General features: G+C 43.0%; 1 long non-coding RNA gene across 1 annotated transcript; it reads right to left on the minus strand.

Annotated features, from left to right (window-relative positions):
* Positions 1-1,276: 1,276 nt before the first annotated feature.
* On the minus strand, positions 1,277-4,641 carry LOC139116250 (uncharacterized). Its single transcript, XR_011548268.1, has 2 exons — positions 3,465-4,641; positions 1,277-2,950 (listed from the first exon to the last, which is right to left on the minus strand). It is a non-coding gene; the product is annotated as an uncharacterized lncRNA (long non-coding RNA).
* Positions 4,642-15,404: the final 10,763 nt, after the last annotated feature.

The raw sequence follows: 15,404 nt of genomic DNA on the forward strand, positions 1-15,404 counted from the left end.
GTCAGCAAGAACTACTCCGAAAACCAGGGACTGAAGACTGCCCCTTTAACGAGAAAGCAAACATGTTAATATGCTTCTTCGAACAGGCAAGTCTTGATTGTCCAAGCTGGCTGACTGACGTATTTCTACGTAGGGGAACACTGTGCTAGTTTTTGAGGGGGTGCAGTACGATCGCGTAAGTTTTCCATTTACTCGCTAATTTATCGTCATAATTGTGTCTAGCTGCTGAGAAGATAAAAAATGTTTGGCCTTGTAAGCCTTGTACTGTACCGATATATAGGCCTTGTACTGTACCGATATATAGGCCTTGTACTGTACCGATATATAGGCCTTGTACTGTACCGATATATAGGCCTTGTACTATACTGATGTATAAGCATTGTACTGTACCGATATATAGGCCTTGTACAGTACTGATGTATAAGCATTGTACTGTACCGATATATATGCCTTGTATTGTACGATATATACTGCAGACCTTTTACTGTACCGATGTATAGGCCTTGTACTGTACCGATATAAAGGCCTTGTACTCTACCGATATAGAGGCCTTGTACTATACCGATATATAGGCCTTGTACTGTACTGATGTGTAAGAATTGTACTGTACGATATATACTGTAGACCTTGTACTGGAACCGATATATAGGCCTTGTACTGTACGAGATATAGGCATTGTACTGTACCGATGTATAATTATTGTACTGTAACTGATGAAAATACCTTATGCAAGTGAAGATTGATCATATTTATAAATGATAAACTTGGGAACCGACAAAACCTCTTTTTTCTTTAGTTTCTTAGCCTGTTTTAATGTTTTGTTAGTAATTCTTTTCGCTTCTTGTTAAAAAGTTTTATAATTTTAAAAATAGTTAACCGGTCTGAGTTCTGCATTGAAGAACACACAGATAATTCGAACAAACTCAAAAAGCTTTAGGATAAACTCCAATAATACGGCGGAAAGCTTTGAGTAAAACCTATGCACAAATCATAAATTCAGTAGGAGATACTGGGTGATGTGGGATTACTCACGATTTCTCCGTAACAGTTTGTTCATCTGTTTAACAGTTTTTTTTCTTTCGAGGTGCGCACGTTGAGGTAACTGCAGACACAAGTATTGGCAACTGCTCCCTGTCAACAGGTGTGCAAGTTGTTGCTGAATGAAACTACCGCACGCAAACTTTGATGCAATATCTGGCAAACTCACTGAAACTAAGCGTCTTAACTACGTTCGCACGCTCACACTGCGTACACACAAACACACAAATACCCAATATTAATGGTAGGTTGCCAGACGCCGTCACCGAGTGCCAGTCGGTCTCATTTATTCCACAAAAACAAAAAAACTGTCGAGCATTATAGACAGAAAAGTACTTTCTGGGGGAAAAAATACATAACAGCACAACGCCCCTTTTCCAGTGCATAAGACCGCCCAGGAAAAACCAGACAAAAAAACAAACGTATATTTGAAAAAATCCTGGAAACCTGTACCCGACGCAATGTCAAATGCGCTTAGGGGAGGATTCGGGTGTCATCCTTACTTGTCGACATTAAATGCAAACTCAAAATATTTTTAAAATTTCATAACTCTGCATCATCAATAACACCTAATTTTGAAAGTGGCTGCACAAGCAGTGAGTGCTGGCCTAGAATGGTCAGCCTAAACACCTGGCTTACGTTAAATACCCCTAAACACGTGACCAACAGGCGCCTCTGATTGGCTGTCACTACGACGTTCAGACAAGCATTTCCCGCTATACAACGAACCGCGGGAAATTTTATGTCTTAACTACGTTCGCACGCTCACACTGCGTACACACAAACACACAAATACCCATATTAATGGTAGGTTGCCAGACGCCGACACATAGAAAAACTAAAGAACGGGAAGGGAAACGCCCCCCCCCCCCCAATAAAATTGCTGCAAGCCTAACTTTTTGGTCACCAGAAGCCGATGAGCAAGAGAATCAACAACGTAACCATCTTTGGCCGTGTCGGACTTCCAACGACCATGACGCTTCCAGCATCTATCACCAACGTCAGCATTGGCCGCCGCTGTGGCGCCCCCTGCCCTCAATGAATGCAAACCCAGGCGCCGGTCAAGACCGCAAACTTCCTGCAAACGACCAACAATGGTTTCCCGAGCCCGTGTATAGCTCAGTTTTTTTGTTTTGCCGAATTAACCCCCTACCAGACTTGCAATGAACAATGGGCTTAAAAAGAAAAACAGTACTTAAAAAATCAATCGCAGCAGCAGACGCATACCTTTGTAACATAGCGTGAGGGCAAGCAACAGAAGAAATCTTAGCAATAACTACACTATCACCCTGACGGTACTGGTCAGTTTTGCTATGCAAAATACACACACTTAAATGATCAAAATCGACTGTAACGTCGCAACAACGTAAATTGCTTGCTTCATCAAAACGCAAAAAACCAGAAAAACATAACAAAATCATACACAAATCACGTAAAACTAAAACGTCTGTACTGTTCTTATATTTCTCGCAAAGGGCACGGACTTCCGACGCTGTGACTGGGTCCCTCCGGGATCTCGTCGGTTGACGGATACGCTTTGCAGTTTCCATTAAATTCATAATGAATGGATGTTTTGTAGGATCAGTATGACCTGCCACCGTATGAGCCCATTTGATACTGTACACGTGGCTGGAAATAACTGCAGCTGAAGCCCGAGTTTCCAACAGGTGTGTGACGAACAAAGCCACGTGGATGGGATTGGCCGGAAGAGCTTCCTCTCCACGAGAACAAATAAAATTCGTCCATTTCTGAAAATAGGCAAAATACTTTTTCACTGTTCTGTCGCTTCTCGACTGCAATAAATAATGGGGTAGTTTCCCTGCAAGTCTTCGCAAGTCTTCATTTTGAAGGCCGTCACTGTTGACCTTGTGGCTATCTGCAACCGTAGTGACGCCTTCCTTTAAGTTTGACCCTGCAATATAAATGAAAACATCCGAAAGTGAGGAATATTAATCGGATGTTTATCTAATATCAAAGGCCAACGCCCGTCATGACCCATCAAACCAAATATGCATTGCAAGCAAATTAAAAGCTAAAACTCTGCCATCGAAAATGCCATTATCGCCCCTGCCTTTGCTAATTATGCCAACTTTAGGCAACACTCGAACTTCCTTCACGAAAACTGCGAACTTACCGTTGTTAGGGCATAACAAGGGCCAAAATGGAGCAGACGTCCAGCGAGGACATACGATCGTCCCCTCAGCCCTGTCAGATTCTAATTTTGTAAGTGTTCTGAGAATTAAGTCCGGTGGCGGGACCAACCAATTATTGTCCGAACCCCAGTTCTGCGAAAAAGCATCCACTGCTTCCGTACCCGGACACCAATACAAAGAATTAAATCTTGCACACTTGGCATTGTAACCAGTGGCAAATCTATCCACCGAGTCAGGACCCCACTCATTATCCAGGGCCTTGAACACACTTACCTGTACACCCCAGTCATCAGGGTCTGTGCGCCTACTCAGACAATCGGCGTACCTATTGTGTTCCCTCGGTACCCACTCTGGCAGCATGTCTAACTGCAATGTTCGACAAAAATCATATATTTTCAGTGCCAGCTCCTGCAACTCTGACACTCAACTGCCCGCTCGCAGTATACGAACCACATTCTGGTTATCAGTGCACCATTGCACGCTTTGCCCTTTTAGGCAATTCTCGTTATTCCGCATAACGCGATACACAGCCTCAAGCTCTCGCCATGTAGAACTTTTCAGGCTTTCCACAGTCGACCACCGACCCATGGTTTCACTTTGCCCAACGTTCACAATATACCCACCGTAACCAACAGTTGATGCGTCGCTAAATGCGCGCATAGCATGGTCGCTACTGCCAATCAGCGCCGTCCCGTTTATTTCACGTACATTCTTCAACCAGAATATCATCTCGTCTAAAACTAAACTATTGACGACAACAATAGAGTCCCAACCAGCTTTTTGCTCAAGGCAAGTATACATATAACGTGAACTGAGACGTACAAGCGGTCCTATTCCCCCTTGCATAGAAATGATATGACCAATGATAGCAGCAAGGTCCCTTGCCCGAAAACACGTCTTACCTGAAGCAATAGCTTGGATAACACCTTTCAGTTTCCCTTCTAGAATGCTAATTCGGTCGTCGGACACGAAAATCATTCCCTGGATCATGTTACCTAACCATCCCACTATGACCTGGGGTTGCCATTGACACTTTTCTGGAGCTAGCAGGAAACCAAACTTCCCGATATCATCCCTTACCTGCGCACTTGCCTGGCAAGCGCCATCCATGTCTGCATCGCCCCCAATGCCATCATCAATATACATAATTACCTTGATACCCTGACTCCTCCACCAATTCACCATGGTACGGGTAACTTTGGTGAAGATATACGGCGCTGTGGAAATCCCAAACGGCAAAACTTTGAAAACAAAGTAACGTAGCACACCGTCAATTGACCAGGCAAAGCCGAGATACTGCCAATGTCCGCCAAAAATTTCAATATGATGATAAGCGGACTTTATATCGAAAGAAAAAAGGTGTGTACCCTTTCCGAACATCTGTCGAGCAATATCTACGCCCTCTAACCGAAACTTGAACTTGTACAAAAACAAGTTTACGTGCCTGCAGTCAAGCACCAATCGTTTCTTACCTACCTTATTCACTGCTACCGTCAAAGGATTCACAACACGAGGCACGCTGTCAACCTCTGCAACACAACTCTTAGCTAATAACTTACCTAATTCTGCTTCGACGATATTAGCGTGTCTCTTGGCAGACCTATTGTTTGTCGTGATGGGGTTTTATGATCAAGGTTCTTGTCTGACTTATACACAGAACTGCGAACGACACCAGTTCATGCTGAGAACACACAGCTTTATTACGGAACACGCCGTGAGATAAAAAGGCGCCAACCGGAACACAACTGTAGCAATTACATGTAAGGCACCAAAGCGCATGCACCGAATGTAATAGAACACCAAAGGATAAACATTGTTTTGGCGGGAGATTATAGTCCACAGTCATTGGACGAAAGTTACCAAAGAGTCTGATTGGTAGAAGGATAACACATAGGCTCTGCTTAGTCCTATTAATAATGTTCAAATGATGTGTCATTTGTTCTCCGACATTCTCCCGGCGACGAAAGATAATCTTGAACACTTTCAATATGAATTATCAATAAATGATTCGTTGAACAAAAACTTAGAAATTTCAAAGAGTCTCAACAGTTACAACAATTTATGAAAGTTCGGATATTCTCATCCTGGCTGCAATGGCCGCATCTCTGGACGGTCTCCCCGACTCGGGCGGGTCATTGGTTTTCTCAGCTGAAATTTCTTGCCGATGGATGTCTTCCCGCTCGTTCACATCTTTGTCTTCAGATGATGATAATTCTTGAGAGGCTACCTCAAGGGCGTATAACTTGTGTATAGGGCGGTTGGTGTGTCCCCTGGCGGTGGAGATTTCAGCTGATCGCACCAACTTGTCACGTCCATAAACAAGTCTCTTCACAGTCCCGAGCTGCCATTTCATCCTACGATCGATATCACTATGGATCAGTACCACATCTCCCACTTTAATTACATTGTGCTTGTTTCCGGAACCGGAGTGACGTTCTCTCAAAGCTGTCAAATACTCGGTTGACCACCGCTTCCAGAACTGTTGTTGGAGATTTGACAAATGTGCGTAACGTCTGTTAACATCATTGTGGTTTCCAAAAGTCGGGTCTTCGATTTCTTCATCGGAGACTGTGATGTATGGTAGTGAGGTCAAGCTTCTACCATGTAACAGGTGATTTGGGGTCAGGCTAACGTCATCATCCGCACTTGATGAAACGAAGGTGAGTGGGCGATCATTTAATACAGTCTCAATTTCGGTGACGACGGTAGCAAGCTCATCATACGTGATGAATGATCGACCGAGAACCTTTTTAATCGCATTCTTCGTGAGACTTATGAGCCGCTCCCAAAAGCCGCCAAACCACGGCGCACGTTTGGGTATGAAAGTCCATTTCACTCGCTGAGATGAGAGATAATCTCGAACATCAGGCGTGTCGAGCAAGGAGCGTATCTCCTCGGCTCCAGAGATGTACGTCGAGGCGTTGTCGGATAACATTCGGCTAGGCAGGGATCGTCTTGCAGCAAAACGGCGAAACGCAAGTAGAAATGTTTTAGTCGTCAAATCCGGTACCAATTCCAAGTGTATGGCCCGTGTAACCGCACAGGTAAACAGGCACACGTATGCCTTGTTTTGTTTACCATCAATAGCCTTGGTGAGGAGAGCCCCCGTGAAGTCGACCCCCGTCACACTGAATGGAGGGGTGATGTTCACGCGATATGCAGGCAGCGGAGCTTGGACTGGGTTAGTGTACGGCTTTCCTTCAACTTTAAGACAGGTAACACAGTTGTGAAGAATCTTGCTAACGATACGTCGTATTTTCGGTATCCAGTACTGTTGACGAATTTGTGTTACAGTCGACTGGACTCCTCCATGGAATACGCGTTCGTGTGCTTTCAGAACGACCAGTTTAGTGAATTCATGGTGGGAAGGCAGCAACGCTGGAAATTTCGTGACATAGTCCAATGCTGCATTGTGTACACGGCTGCCACATCGAAGTGTGCCCTCGTTATCGAGAAATAGGTTAAGTTGTTGAACCAACGGTCCGAACCTCTTCACATTCATCCTCATGGAATGAATAGTGTCTGTATATATCTCAGATTGTACGTCTTTAATCCAGATTTGTTCAGCATGTCGTATCTCGTCCGGTGAGACTGCTCCTGACGGCGTGTCTCTCTTTCGCTGCAGTCGAGATTTGAAACGAAATACATACGAAGTAACGCGGAATAGTTTGTCTAACGAGCTGAAACGAGTAATGTCCACCGCGTATTGTATGCCAACGTCAATTGCGGGGTCGATTTCCGTGTTTGATGAGCAGATGCTCTCAGTGGATCGGCGAGAAAGATCCTCAACGTGTTGCATTTTGTCGGCAACCTCAGCATCGATTTGTGTGTGAGGCTCGATCATGAAGTCGTCCGTTGTAGCGATATGGTGTACTGCGCTATCAAACAGTTCACAGATTGGCCAGTCTCCATTTTCTTTCAACCAAGTAGGGCCATTCCACCATAGAGTAGAATTGGCTAGTTGATCAGAAGTAATGCCTCGAGTTAACAAATCAGCTGGGTTGTCAGCGGAGGGGCAATATTTGTAGATGTGACGAAAACCATTGATCTCCTTGACGCGATTCCTTACGAAGATCGGCAGCTTCTTGACACTGTTGATCCAATACAACGCAATTTGACTGTCCGACCAGAGATACCGCTGTGTAATGTTTATCTTGCCGGAGAGAGCGTTTATTACGAATTTGCTGAGTCGAGTGCAATCAGGGCGGCCATCAGTTCTAACCGAGGCAGTGACAAATCGGACGTTGGGGCGACGCGTGCCTTGGCCATAACGATAGAAGTTTCACTTGAACTGCGGAGATAAACTACAGCTCCGTAGGCGGTAGTGCTGGAGTCAGCGAAAACATGAACTTCGCAGTCGTCGTTATCTTGATTCCTGAGAAGTATTGGCGGTTTATTGTCGTCTTGCGTGTAGCATTCAAGTCCGCTGCGATCTGTATCCATTGAGAGTTCAATTCAGCATCGAGCGGTTCGTCCCAAGGGAGCCCGCGTTTCCATAGTGACTGCACAAAGAGTTTAGCTTTGATGTGAACTGGAGCTACGAAGCCCAGTGGGTCGTACAGTGTAGCGGAGGAACTGAGAACATCTCGTTTCGTTATCAATTCATTTGGAATAGGCTCGCTATTATTTTCTGAGTAGGTCATCGTGTCGCTTTCTGGCTCCCAACGCAGGCCGAGTACTGGTACATCATGGAGGGTTCGTAGATATCATCCTGTTTTGCGAGTTCACATAGTCGTTCACTGTTGGACGTCCATGAGCGTAGCTTAAACCCACACGACTGCATGAGGTGGTTTGCGTCGTTGTAATATGACACGGCCTTTTCATCAGACTTGGCACCGTCTATCACATTGTCAACATAAATATTATGTTTGAGGTCATCAGCAATCGGTATGGAGGCGTTACTTTCCAAGTGGGTCTTGATTACAGCGTTGAGCATGAATGGGGAACAAGCCGCCCCAAACAGAACAGACTTGAACTGATAAACATCAAATGGACTTTCGGGATCACGAGTGTCCGATAACCAAAGAATTTGGTGTATTGACGCTCGTCTTCCTCTAGACGTATGTTTAAGAATGCCTTTTCAATGTCACTGACGAAAGCGATTCGGTTAGCGCGAAATCGTAGCAAAATGGCAGGTAAATCATTGATTAATGACGGCCCAGTTTGAAGACAGTCGTTTAGACTTGCCGAGTCAGCATTTTGTTTGCTACTGCAGTCGTATACAATACGTATTGGAGTGGTAACTGAGTCCTTCTTGACAGCTCGATGCGGCAAATAATGTCCTTCAGTTTTGTTGTCATCTTGAATCTTCTCGACGAAGTCTCGGCGCAGTTGATCGGTGATGATATCGTCATATCTCTTCGTTAAGTCAGGGGCCAAACGGCGAACCATAGCGCGCGTGCGATTTTCAGTTGCCGCATAGTTTGAAGGCAGTGGCGGATGATCAGTTTTCCATGGTAAACGGGCAATGTATTTACCATTTTCAACACGTAGATGAGTGTCCCGATATGTTTCGAAGTCGGTATTTTCATCATTTTGCGAGTCTGCCTTCACTCCGATGAGCTCTAAATTCCACCAGTTTCGTATGTCATCGTCGGTGTGTGTTTCTCACGTTCACGTGATGAATATTAATGTCAGAGTCCAATTTCCCACGCTTTCCAGTAGGACCGGACAACAAGTAGCCGAACTTAGATGATATTGCAGTTGGACCTGCCCCGCGCACGATATGGTTTCCAACAAAGTTCCAATATTGATCAGCTCCGATGAGTACATCAATTTCCATAGTTTTAACATTGGAAACTGGGTGGGCAAGCTTTAATCCCCGAGATGGTCTGAGTTGAGTATTTCTGCTGACACGTGGTTGAATAGGTTGGACGAAATCTCGGGAATTATCAGGGCGTTGACAGTACTGGTATGCCCATTCTGTTCGTGCAAAGTTACCATTGCACTTTTCATGGAATGAATTTGTTTCGAATTGTCCCCGAATGTTGACAGGCTCACGTTCTCATGAGTGTCCGATTTCAAGTTGAGTTTGTCAGCAAATCGCTGCGTGATAAAAGTTCTGTTGGACCCATCGTCAAACAGCACGGTAGCGTTGATAGGTTTCCTATCGCCGACCGACATAGGAATGACTGCCGTCTAGAGGAGAAACCGATCCGTTGGGTGTAGATTTCCCCTTTGTGTCGTCTGTCTTCGCCAATGCCACATGAACTTCAGAAGTTCCCTTTTCTCAGACGTTGTAGCTGATTTGGTGTCATGAAGGGTAGAGTGATGTTTACGCTTGCAGATCTTGCAAGTGTAACGAGACTTGCAATCGCTCACGCGATGCTTTCCAAGGCAATTGTAACAGAGACGATCGCGTTTGACAATGTCTAAGCGACGTTTCGGGTCGGTGACAACTTGGCAATCACTTGTGTAGTGATTTCCCTTACAAAACACGCATGTTTTGATTCTCAAAGGCTTTGTTGTGCGCGTAGATGCGGCCCTAGTATGAAATGAAGCGGTCATATTAGGCTGTGTTGCTGTGTCCGCAACCGATAACTCATCGAGTGGAACTCCGGCTTGAATGGCGTCGATTTCCCGTAGGATGGCTTTGCGCAACTCTGGTAAAGTCCAAGCCTTGTTTCCGTGATCTCTTGCAATCTGTTTCCGAATATTGTTAGGTAGTTTATCTCGAATCATGGGAATGAGAAGTTCTCCATAAGCGTTCTCTTCTTTGCCAAGTGATTGTAAACCGCGAATATGACTTTCTAATGTGTCATAAAACAATCTCAGACTGTTAATGTCACTCGTAGGTTGAGGAATCTGCCACAGTGCAGTCATGTGCGCATCGATGATCAAATGATTCTGTCCGTAGCGTTCGATGAGTAGCTCTAAAGCATGGTCGTAGTTGGAGTTTGTCAAGGCGAGACCGCTAATCGTACGGGCAGCTTCATCAGTTAAAACGCTGCGTAAGTATGTGAACTTTTGAATGTTCTCGAGGTTCTTATCATTATGGATGGACGATTTGAAAGTGTCGTAGAAACTCACCCACTCGAGTACGTTTCCTGAGAAAGTTTTCAGCTGTAGTTTCGGTAATACGACCGTTTTCTTCGATGTGTCTTGAGTAGCGGTGTCGGAGTTCGCCGATGGGCCAGTCACATTGTTCGGTTTGTTGTTTTTGATGAAATCAGTGATCTTGTCGTTTCTCTCGAATATCTCGGACATGTAGTCGCCGGATTCTTGGCTCGCAGCATCGTAGCTTGCTTCATCCGTATTATCTAAGATATCTTCTTCGATCTTAGTTAAAGATTCGTATTTCTGAGTCAGTTGAGTGTTCAATGCTGTGAGTATCCTGTAAGCTTCAGTCTTGTTCTCAGCTGCAGCGAACGTTGATGTGAGTTGTTCTGCACGGTTGAACAGCCTCGTCATTTGGGCACGTTGTCCCCTGCGCTTGAGTTTCAACTTGGCCAATTTCGTTGCCATTTGCTCGGCTTGAGTTGGTTGCTGCTCCTCGTCAGACATCCTTATCCTGGTCTCGGCACCAAAAAATGTCGTGATGGGGTTTTATGATCAAGGTTCTTGTCTGACTTATACACAGAACTGCGAACGACACCAGTTCATGCTGAGAACACAAGCTTTATTACGGAACACGCCGTGAGATAGAAAAGGCGCCAACCGGAACACAACTGTAGCAATTACATGTAAAGGCACCAAAGCGCATGCACCGAATGTAATAGAACACCAAAGGATAAACATTTTTTTGGCGGGAGATTATAGTCCACAGTCATTGGACGAAAGTTACCAAAGAGTCTGATTGGTAGAAGGATAACACATAGGCTCTGCTTAGTCCTATTAATAATGTTCAAATGATGTGTCATTTGTTCTCCGACATTGTTGTCCAGAAATACTTTACCGGGAACAAATGAAATGACCCCTTAGACGTCCCTCCGGCTCGGGTAGACGTTGATGCAGACTCCGAATACGGACTCCATCGGTTTCCGAGATAGAAACTTTTCTTGTTTCGACGCTTCCTGGATTCCTCCTTGTATTTCCTCTGCGCTCGAGCAACTGCCTTGTAGATTCTCTTTTCGTCATCGGAGTCCTCCGCAAGTTCGTGGGTTTCATATTCGTTAACCACTCGCCAACCCAAGTCTTCATTATCCGCCAAACGAATCAATTTCTGTCTATGACCCACCAGCTTCCTACCTTCCGCAATCTGAACTTTCGCCGCTTGTAGATTAGGAAGATCACTTTTGATTTCGTCCAACTGACGAGCAGCTTCATCCATTTTGTCGGCAACTCTCTGGTTGTACTTAAATTGCTCCTCACAGTACTTCTTACGGAAGGACGGAGCCTCCGAATTCTTCATATCTCTGACCGCTGTTAACTGAGTGTCAGCTAGAAGTTTCTGATTAGCAGTTAGATCTTTCTTGAGCGAATCAAGCCGAGAAGTCATCAACTTCTCAAGATCACCCAAAAGTTGAGTGCTCTTTTGGGACAAGGCTTCTTAAACTTGCTTTTGGATTAAGTCCTCAAAACCTGACAAATCGGATGCTGCCATGTCTCAAATTCCGTTAGCGAAGAAAAATGACGAGAATACTGAAAGTGGTTGCACAAGCAGTGAGTGCTGGCCTAGAATGGTCAGCCTAAACACCTGGCTTACGTTAAATACGCCTAAACACGTGACCAACAGGCGCCTCTGATTGGCTGTCACTACGACGTTCAGACAAGCATTTCCCGCTATACAACGAACCGCGGGAAATTTTATAAATCAGCTTCATTCGACAGGATACCACCAACACCGACAAAGCACAGCAGTGACGTTGGCTCAGCAAAGACAACAGATGCGACAGTGATGAAAATGATGTGACAACTTGGCTTGACGTAACGACACTGATAACTGAGAAAGCAGAGAGCTAGCAGAAAATCGCATAAACTTTGCATTGACACTTCCTTGCCCAAAACAATTTCAGATATGTTCTCGTTCGGCTATATCAACACTTGCGACTTCCATGCTGGTCTGTGTCTATGCTACTATATTAACAGGTGCTGTTCCAACTGTATGTAGATTTGAGTTCATTCACCTGTAACTCTAGGTACTATGCACATATCCAGTATCTAAATAATAAATAGATGTATGGTTAGCATCCGGTCTTTCAAGGTCATCAGCCAATTCCATTGGCAAGAAAATATCCTTGTAATATTGTTAATTTCTTGAATCTTTTACAAAGGACTTGGAATAAGAAGTAATTTTAGAATGATATTCAACAAGTGATGTCACCTTGATAGATTTAGGGATGAAATGGCAAGATTGCGGCTGACTCGCAGCGTGTTTGCAAGGTTATATCTGATTGGTCGATTGTCACTATTCACAGCCACTTAGGGAGTCTATTTGTATTGTTTTCATTATATTGGTAAGATTCAGCCACCCAATTGGATAACAGCTTCGAAATCGCTGCGAGTCGGCCCCAAGATTGTTCTTTTCTTGACAAAAGAACCTGCGAATAATGCTGACTCAGCAGTTTTGTTGTGGCTTTGATAACTTTAGGAGGGGAACGCTATTCTTTTTTCGTCATCTTTTCTTGTCCACTCTTACACAGCATATGCTAAAAATCGGAAAAATGGCAATTTTTCCCTTATAAATTTTAGCCGTGTGGTTTGCTGAAACTCAAAATTACAAAAAAAACTAGTTCATTAATGGTAGAAAAAGCGTGGTGTAGGCGTCCTTTTGGACACCGTAATATGAAAAAATAAGACCATAAAACCCTTTTTCTGTTTATTTTTGCAGTAACAATAAATAACAGCACAACTAATGCAAAAGTAAGAGAAATGACAATATTCCCTGACACGTTTTAGGGATGTGATTTGTTAAAAATCATCAGAAGATGCCAAAAGGGGACCGTTGACAGTAGTAAAACTATGGGGAAGGCTACTTTGGGACCACCTAACTAAAGTTATGAGACGGGAACTCACTTTTTGTTTTTATTTTTATATAAATAATCAGAGCACAACTCATGCAAAAATGCCATCATTCTCTGACAGAATGTGTGTGTGTGTTTTATTGAAATCATCAAATCAGAGAGAAGAACAGCTTACTTCAAGGAGTACTTCAGGACCGTGGCTAACTAAAAAAGTAAGGCGGTACAACTTTTTCTGTTTATGTTATTTTATAAGAAATAATTAGATCACAACATATACAAACAAGTCAGAAAAGTGACAACATTTTTAATTTAACTAGTGATTTCCAGTAAAAATTAGGAACTGACAAATAGGGTAAGCGTTAAGTTTTTCAGGAATTAAACGGGTGTACATATATGAAGGCAAATTTGGGAAGACAGTGGAAGTTGTGATCTTTTACTTATACCTATATATATATATATATATATATATATATATATATATATATATATATATATTATATATATGTGTGTGTGTGTGTGTGTGTGTGTGTGGGCGATCATGACATGCAGTGACAGCACTGACGAGAAAACACGTGCTTGCAAAAGTCCTTTAAAGTCACGGTCTTGCCGTATTAGACAATGCCATGTTCCCTTTCGGTGACGTCATACCTGAAAACCTGATGTTCTTTGGTACCAACGCTTACAATCAACAGGTGCTACGCGCTTGCACCAATATGTATTATTGGAGTTCATTCACCCGAAAATTACCCATAAACATAAGGTGTAATAAGCTTACATACCTAGTATGGAAATGCGTATCAATAAGAAGTTTGACATTAAAATTACCCTCTAAAATTAATATACAAAAACGGTAAAGTAATTTGAATATCACAAAAGAAAACAAACCTTACTCGGTTTATGGCTATATATATATATATATATATATATATATATATATATATATATATATATATATATATATATATATATATATATATATATATATATATATGTATGTATATAAACACACACACACACTATAAAACAGCAATTTGAACAGATAAAGGAAAACCTGTCATAACCTAGACCAGCCTGTTATAACCTAGACCAACCTATTATAACCAAAAGCCCTAGAGCAACCTGTCATTACCTATACCACAGAGTAACATATAGACAGAGTCGCAACACTTGCATGTCTTTTGTTCCATGGTCGTCTCGGTAGACTATTGGCTTTTCATATTAAAATGAGCTCCAAAGGTGTTAAACTTTTTGGAGGCTTTGTTTGTGGTTGATAATTACACGAGATTATGCGAAAAATACGACGAGATGGCATCGTACTGCCAGTCGCGTAGCAACCATAGTTACTTCGTGAGCTCTCAGGCCAGAAACACTGCTTCACGCCAATCAAAACATAACACGCAAGCAGTTTCATAAACATGTCCTTCCTTGACGCACGTGTAAAAGAGGGTACGACTGACCGTAAACCATTGAGTAAAACCAGACAGTATCGATAAAAGACTTTCAAATTTGGTTCAAACACACTCATTATATATTCATAAAAATATGAGAGGAATTTTTAAAACGGTAAAACTCATTTTCCTGAAGCTCAAAACACTCCCGTTTTCGCCAGCACGTCAATTCTGCTCAGCACCACACGACAACAACAACACAAACTTTGCCGAACATACTTTCGCTTAACAATTGGCGAAAATCCGAAAATTACCGAAGGATTCATGGTCGGCACTCTTCGGAAAAGAGAGGCGAGAGCAACCTGAGGCGAGGCGAACATGGATGGGTTACGTAACCGCTTCACGCCTTAAAGGTACACAGTCACCTGTTCCAATTTTGCCACAGTTGCCATGGAAAGAGAAAATCTAACCAATCACAGATTTTAAGCGGGTGGCCGCTTTTTAAAAACAGCGCCCTCACATTGGCATTTTGAATACCAAGGAACGCCCTTTGACCATAGATGGGCATATTTAGATTACAGGTGACTGTATACCTTTAAACAATACCTGTTGCCACTCTATCTATCTTTCTCTATGCCTATACCAACCTGTCATAATCTAGGCCAACCTATCATAACCTGGACCAACCTGTCATAACAATAGTCTATATCTCTGTGGATTAAAATTATAACAATCAGATCCGCCCAGCAGCTTCCAAATATTCGATAACCATTAAAAAAAACGTTTAAAGTAAAATATTATGTACTTAACGTAAACTTTATGGCAAGTCTTTTATCTTCGATGTATAGTCACTAACGTTGAAATTTTGAAAAATAAAGATAAATAAAAATATCCTTATATGCCTTCATACAAATATGCTTTTC

The sequence above is a fragment of the Ptychodera flava genome, chromosome 17, assembly GCF_041260155.1.
Source record: "Ptychodera flava strain L36383 chromosome 17, AS_Pfla_20210202, whole genome shotgun sequence".
NCBI lineage: Eukaryota > Metazoa > Hemichordata > Enteropneusta > Ptychoderidae > Ptychodera > Ptychodera flava.